Source organism: Zootoca vivipara, chromosome 5 (assembly GCF_965207765.1).
Source record: "Zootoca vivipara chromosome 5, rZooViv2.hap1.1, whole genome shotgun sequence".
Lineage (NCBI taxonomy): Eukaryota > Metazoa > Chordata > Lepidosauria > Squamata > Lacertidae > Zootoca > Zootoca vivipara.
Window position 1 is genome coordinate 78540272 of NC_142588.1, and position 7850 is coordinate 78548121.

Consider the following 7850-nt stretch of genomic DNA (forward strand, 5'->3'; position numbering starts at 1 on the left):
GTTCAGTTGAGAACCGGAGGCGTAGGGTTGCTCTCGTCGGGTGTGCTGAGCAAGCCCAGTTGTTCAGATGGAGGCGGGATGGGGGAGAGACGGAGGCAGGTGGCGGGAGAAGTGCACTCTGCAGATGCTCAGGGGTCCCTTTTTCTTTTTGTTTTTTTGTTTTTTTTTTAAACGCTGGCTTCATATGCTTGACTTGTTGTAACAGGGAGATTGCATCTCGGCTGAGCAGGCGTCGCTTTCCTTTCCTTTCTTCGCTTCCAATAAGTATTTTATTTTAAAAGAGCAACGAAAGTATCGCCATCATTCCTCATCAGTAGCATTTTAATATACCACTTAATGGGCAAAATCCCTAAGCGGGTTTGCATAAAACACAGCAAGATAATTAAATAAATAAAACCCGAAAATACAAAGAAAGGCAACAGTAGAAACAGAGGAGCAGTCCTTAACAAAGCTTTAACTTAAATATCAATAAATAAAACAGATATGTGCGTGGGATATCTATTTTGTAAATATGCAATGTAAGCAGTAAAATTGTTGGCATCTGTGATAATAATAATAATAATTAATTTTATTTATAACTTGCCCATCTGCTTGGGTTGTTGTGGAATTCCCATCTAAGTTTTTTACTCAGACTCATCAAAATTAATGGGCCTAATTTACTTGTGGCCACTGATTTCAATGAGTCTACCACAAGTAATTTAGGCCCATTAATTTCAAGTGGCCAGATTCGCTACCTGGTTCGGCAAGTGGAGGCTCCTGCCAGGGCAGTGATGCTTTCACCTCTCTTCCCCTGCCCCACGCCTTCCCCAAATCCACTCTGGAGGGTTAAACAGACCTTTCCAAACTTTTCATGTTGGTGACACACTTTTAAAGATTTGTTATATTTCTTGTTATATCAAACAAATCTCCAAGCAAGCAAGAGTCCAAAAATTCATCATGGTGTATTTGTCCTCTGGCTCATTTCTCCTCTGGTACCAACTGTCAGAGCATCTTTTAAGCGTGAATTTTACTATCCCTTTCTTATTATACATGAGTTTCAACCATGTCATCATTAACATTGCCAGCCTTCATGTTTGCAGGTACATCTGCTGGTCCACCAATGGGCCTGGTGCTTCGGCCACCGATTTGGAATTTTCACCCTTAAAACTGGTCTACAATATTGACTGCAGCCTTGGCAAAAAAAACACACCATAACCCACTGTTATACCCAGGCTATGGCTTAAAAGCAGGAATCGGCTTTGTCAGGCACAATTGCTTTGATGGCTTGAATGAAATTGTGGTTCTGAAGGTGCCCAGCAGATGGCAGAAATGCTGTGTCTAAACTAAAGCAGGTACCAACATCTTTGCTGTAACAATTTGGACTAAACAGAGTAGTCACTGGCTACTGACTGTGGATCCAGAATTGGCCTCTACAGTCACTTACGGACCCATTGTTAAAACCGTTTTTATGGAAGACAATCTTACTCAGATACGAGTGATCGCCAAAGAAAGAAGAAGACAATATTGCATGGAAAGCAGCAGAGAATCTTTTGGCACCTTGAAGACGAATGGTATGTCTCCACGAAATTATTCATTTTTTCATGAACTATGGAGTTGTAAACAAGTGTTGATTATGCTACCTCATCTGAAATGACTTCAGGCTACCAGCACTGGTGCTTTGTTTTGCCCTGTGGTAAGTACTGTACCCTCCTCATTTCCAACCCTTTGTGATTCTTTTGAAACGCGAAATACACCTTTGGAAATTACAGGCATTCACTTAGTGCTGGAAGAGATGGTACAAAGCCCATCCTTTGTGTGAAATAGGTCTATTGTGAAGTCAGAACTGTCTGACGTGATTCCACTTCCATTACAGGTTTATTTTTAACCACAGATATGCTGAAGCTGGAATTAAGATTGCCGGAAGAAATATCAACAACCTCAGATATGCAGATGACACAACCTTGATTGCAGAAAGTGAGGAGGAATTAAAGAACCTTTTAATGAGGTTGAAAGAGGAGAGAGCAAAATATGGTCTGAAGCTCAACATCAAAAAATCCAAGATCATGGCCACTGGTCCCATCACCTCCTGGCAAATAGAAGGGGAAGAAATGGAGACAGTGAGAGATTTTACTTTCTTGGGCTCCTTGATCACTGCAGATGGTGACAGCAGTCACGAAATTAAAAGACGCCTGCTTCTTGGGAGAAAAGCAATGACAAACCTAGACAGCATCTTAAAAAGCAGAGACATCACCTTGCCTACAAAGGTCCGTATAGTTAAAGCTATGGTTTTCCCAGTAGTGATGTATGGAAGTAAGAGCTGGACCATAAAGAAGGCTGATCGCCGAAGAATTGATGCTTTTGAATTATGGTGCTGGAGGAGACTCTTGAGAGTCCCATGGACTGCAAGAAGATCAAACCTATCCATTCTTAAGGAAATCAGCCCTGAGTGCTCACTGGAAGGACAGATCGTGAAGCTGAGGCTCCAATACTTTGGCCACCTCATGAGAAGAGAAGAATCCTTGGGAAAGACCCTGATGTTGGGAAAGATTGAGGGCACTAGGAGAAGGGGACGACAGAGGACGAGATGGTTGGACAGTGTTCTCGAAGCTACGAACATGAGTTTGACCAAACTGCGGGAGGCAGTGGAAGACAGGAGTGCCTGGCGTGCTATGGTCCATGGGGTCACGAAGAGTCGGACACGACTAAACGACTAAACAACAACAACAATGCTGAACCTCAGCTCTCTCTCCTCAAAATAAATATTCTGATCCCTTTGTAAGCTTGGGACATTGACAGTGCTTCCACTTGCCACATGAAGATGTGTTGTTTTTGCTTACAAACCATGCTAAGAAGCTTTTGTAGCTCCTAGGATGGAACCAGCAAAGCAGCCTAGACCATACCGGAGTACCATTTACCTTAGCAGTGACTGTTTTGAAGTTTGAAGCCTGCAACCAGATCATTTTAACTGGACCTCCTGCATAATTCAAAGCATTTTCTACACCAATGAATTATGGTCCATCCAGTTGAAAGGTAAGGCTTATCAGAGTGATGGGGGCTACAGTCAATCCCATTCTTCCCTAAAAAGCCATCAGTTTCTGCCATACCAAGGAAGTCTCCAAAATTTGTTGACAACTTGGGTAAGCCCCACCAGTGTGTGTCTCTTAAGGGATGGTGGAGGCAGTAGCTAAAGAATTTCTTCCTTGGAGCCTGGTGCAGAGTGAAAATTGGCTTGGTGGCTGGGAGTTATAGTCCTACAACACCTGGAGGGCACATTGACTACTCCTGATATTTCCATTGGGTGCTTTATAAGAAAAGTCTATAACCATACCGAGCAGTGGTTATCGCATTATCTGTGTGCAAACCTGTTGCAACTCTTTTAATCACAGACTTGACTTATCTCAGCATCTCTCTGTGTTCACTAGGTTGCCAGGGGGCAAGCCGGGGATCTACGAGAGGTAGGAAGGATTGGTATGTGCAGAAAAATGGAGGGAAGATGTTTAAACAGCAATACAAGTCAAACCTGAACTGCCAGCTTTATCAGGCTTGACCATCACTAGACCGAATACAATCCGGCAACACTTGACATACGCCAAGTATTTGGATACAGGCTGTTACTCAACTTGCAGGAAGACTATGGACATATGAAGAGGCTGCCAAGGTCCTCACAGTGACCGACAAGTTGCCTGTGGTTTCCATCAGCTAGGGGCAGAGGGTTTGCATCATGGCTAGTAGCCTTATGATACACAAACTTGTCCAGTCCTCACATTTCTCTGCCTTTGACTTGGCCCTTCCTCTAGTGCAGTGATGGTCAAACTTCGCCCTCCCATCACCCCTAGCTAACAGGACCAGTGGTCAGGGATGATGGGAATTGTAGTCCCAGAACAGCTGAAGGGCCAAGTTTGGCCACCACTGCTCTAGTGTCAAGAGAAAATAACAGCAGCATATCTGCAAAGGCATTGCATCTGCAAGGGGAGCTCAGCTCAGGAGTCTGCGATTCCCTACTGAGCCCCAAGTCTCCCAACAAAGGAAAACAGGGAAAGTGTCAATACCAAATTCACTGATAAATGTATCTACATAGTGGCTCAATGGGAATACCTTAGGAATTCATAAGAAATCATTCGTCGTATCAATCTTCTGAGTTCCAATGGCATTTAGGACCCAGGGAAGTGAGGTATAAGGGGAGGAGTGAGAGAGCCTACCATAATCCCCGAGATGTACAGTCATGTCTGCCTGGCCTTCCCAAGGAGTCATGACTGGTGATGTCCTGCCCCAAGAGTGCTAGACAGATAACCATCTCAATCACAATGCCTACCTACCCGGTCAAGACAAAGGGGTGTATTTGACTCGACTCAGGAACCTGGAAACTCTAAATGCTTTCCTTTGTACTGTTCCTTTGGTATCTGAAGAAGTGTGCATGCACACGAAAGCTCATACCAAAATAAAAACTTAGTTGGTCTTTAAGGTGCTACTGAATGAATTTTTTTTTTCCTTTGTACTGTTATGGAGTAAATGTGAAAGACTACATTTGAGTGACAGGGGCATGCCTGGATCTCAGGTTCTACCTGAGACCACACCTTTGCTGTGACATAACTATGTTTTGATGATGCATCCTGAGATGTATTATGGGAAACTTCGGAAAGCTTTGAAATACGGATGTAATCCATTGATCGGGGCTTCTTCTACGTTGTAGTTGGGAGCCTTGTTGCAACAATAAAGATCAGGCTTCCTGGCCGCTGGTTTGCTTCAATTTCTTGGCTGTAGTCTTGTTTGACCTTCCAGCCTAAGCCTGCGGAACTCACTGCTGCATTCTTTCAAAGTCATCCAAGTTGGTGGCCATCATCGTCTCTTATGGCAGCAAGTTCCATAGTTTAACCATGCACCAACATTCAGTTTTAGTGAATTCCCACAAGTCCTAATGTTATGAGAGAGTGGGGAAACTTTCTCCGCTTTCTCCATGCCGTCCATTATTTCATCTGCTATCATATCTGCTCCCACTCGCCTTTTCTCTAAACCAAATGCTGCAACTTTTCTTCACAGAGGAGACACTCCACCCCCTTGATCAACTGGGCTGCCCCTTTCTGTAACTTTCCCCACATCTACAATATCATTTCAGAGGTCAGGTCAGGTGAGCGAAACTGCACACAATATTCCAAACGCAGACACACCATAGATTTGTACAATGGCATTCTGATGTTGAAAGTTCAGTTTTTCCAAGCATGTGTGATTAGATACAGTCCCACTGAAATCAGCTGAGGTCCAGCCCACAGCAATGCAATGGAACAAGTGAGGCCCTGCAACAAAATGTTGCAGTGTAGAGCCTTTTGTTCAGGTTCCCAAATACTCTTGACAGGTCCACTAGTGCAAGGTACTTCTGGCTGTGCAGTGGAACTTCCTCCTCTCCTCTCCTCTCCCCATGTGCACACTGTGCCTCCGCCCCCCCCCCCCCGATCTCTTCTGGGTGTCCACCCAAGCCTTCAAAGCAGATCTGGGAAAGGCACAGTCAGTGCATGGGGAGAGGAAGTTCCATTGCACAAACGAAAATCCTTATGCTAATGGCATTACTTCATCGAACTAATGCAAGGCAGGATTCTTTTGCCAGCATCAGGACAGCATTCCAGGCAGGAATGCCTCATTGCACAAGCGGCTTTCTGTTCCTAAAGGCTCCATTGCAGCCTCTTTCAAGGGCTATCATTGCCTCAAAGCACTTTAGCCCGATGTTTCTTAATGGCTGCAGTCAAATTGAAGAGGCACTCAGAAGCATTGCATGCATCCATTCAAAATGTGCAGAGGGGCACAAAGGGGCTAATGAGACAGGGGACTCAGAAGCAGCACCACAGCAGTTAAGGCAGGCATCCCCAAACTTCGGCCCTCCAGATGTTTTGGACTACAATTCCCATGTTCCCTGACCACTGGTCCTGTTAGCTAGGGATCATGGGAGTTGTAGGCCAAAACATCTGGAGGGCCACAGTTTGGGGATGCCTGAGTTAAGGTCAGAAAAGGGAAAACATCTGAGCAAGACAGGGGCTTTCACTGTCAGCCTGAGCCTGAAGCTCCTGCCTCCCTGGGATGTTGTTGCAACAAAACAACACAGAAAGCCTTCAGACAACAGGGCTTTGCACAGGCCATTAGCAAACAACTATTTCCCTGCAAAGTAGAAATGGCCATGTTCCTCCTTTTCAGAAGCAGAGATAATCAAGAAAGGAAATTGTGCTGTAGAAAGTTACCTAGAGAAGGCACAGAATGAATTTAAAACAGGCTGCATTGGTTGGTTCCAGACAGGGAGGTCTTGTACTCATAAATCACTCTGCTTCTGTAGCCTATAAGCAGAATCCCAATCAGCTTTCCACACTATGGAGAATACTGCATTTTTCTGCATGTTCATCTTGGTACGTACCATCTCTACACTGTTGAGTTGTAAGGAGAGGAAGGTCCAATTCACCTCAGTGGACATTTGGGGGGGGGAGTGTGATTCTGAGCAATCCTTAATAATAAGAACTAATTATTAATTTTACATTAGGCATTTTATTCATTTAAGTGTGGTAGCTTTTTGACATCTCATGGGTAATAATGGGCTAAGTATTCAATTATTGTTTTTGAATTAGAACTGTTTAGCGGAAAACATGTTACTAAAATGGTGACGAGCAGAAAACAGCTCTTTTTTAAAAAAGCATTTACTGCTACAGTGTTATAAAACTCTCCTAGAAAAGCATATTTAAACATACAGTATATATAGCTGGAAAAGTATTTTGCACTAATTAATGTACTGATTAAAACATTAACTGGCCTATAAAATAGTATTTCTGGAAAAGTTAATAGTGAAGATGTGCCAAAAGTTGTAATGGATTCATCCTTGCCCACATCGAAACCATAGCCTTTGAAAGAAAGAGAGGATGAATGGGAAGAGCATCTATTAACTGTTTATCTTGCACCAATCTTCTGTCCTCCTTAAAACACACACACACACACACACACACAAAAATCAGGCAGAATTTTTGTGCCAAGGGAAAAAAAGATGGAAGCAGAACCTGCAAAATGTGAGTGAATGAGGCATGGCAATTCCACAATAAATGCATCATATAGAAACAGCCATTGAAGATATTAACACTCCTCTTCCAACTTGGGCTCCAATCCTGCACCTATGTGCACAGGAAGACAGGGTGAGGAGTGGCTCCCATAGGAGCTCCCCTCTGTCAAGATGCAACTGTATTGGGCACATGAATTGATGTGCTTGGAACATTGAACACAGATGATTAATTTCTGCAGAAGCATCCGACAACCCCTTCTTCCCCACAATTAGGAGGGGCTATGGGATGCATCTGAGCATCATTTCTTCCCCATTTTGTATATTGCTTCCAATCTGCTATTTCTTCCAGAGGAAAACCCAAAGTAGGAAAACAGTACTAAATATTAAAATGCGTATCACTTGAAGCAAAACAGAGATTTATCAAATGCTATAAGCAAAACGTAGCAATCTATCAGAATAAATGAGCAAGTCAAAACTCAAAAGTCATGGCATCTGTTAAATCCTTACGAATTCATTAAAGAATTCCCACCAACAGTAAAATAAGGCTATGTACACACCAGCAGCTTAAAACTCAGGAAGGTGATTTCCCCCTGCTCTCTACACACCTGGTGGAGAGAGAATGGGGATGTATTTACCTGATGCACATTACCTGATTTGTTTCCTGTATAATGGAGTTGTCATCTGCATGTGTGCAACAGGGGGGTTGAACCTGGGGCCTTCTGTATGCTCTACCACTGACCTATGGCCTTTCCCCTTCTGTCTGAGGTTCATCTCTAGGACATCTCTGGGCAGGGCTGGGATAGAACCCTGCCTGAAACTCTGGACAGCCTTCAGTGGAGACAATAAT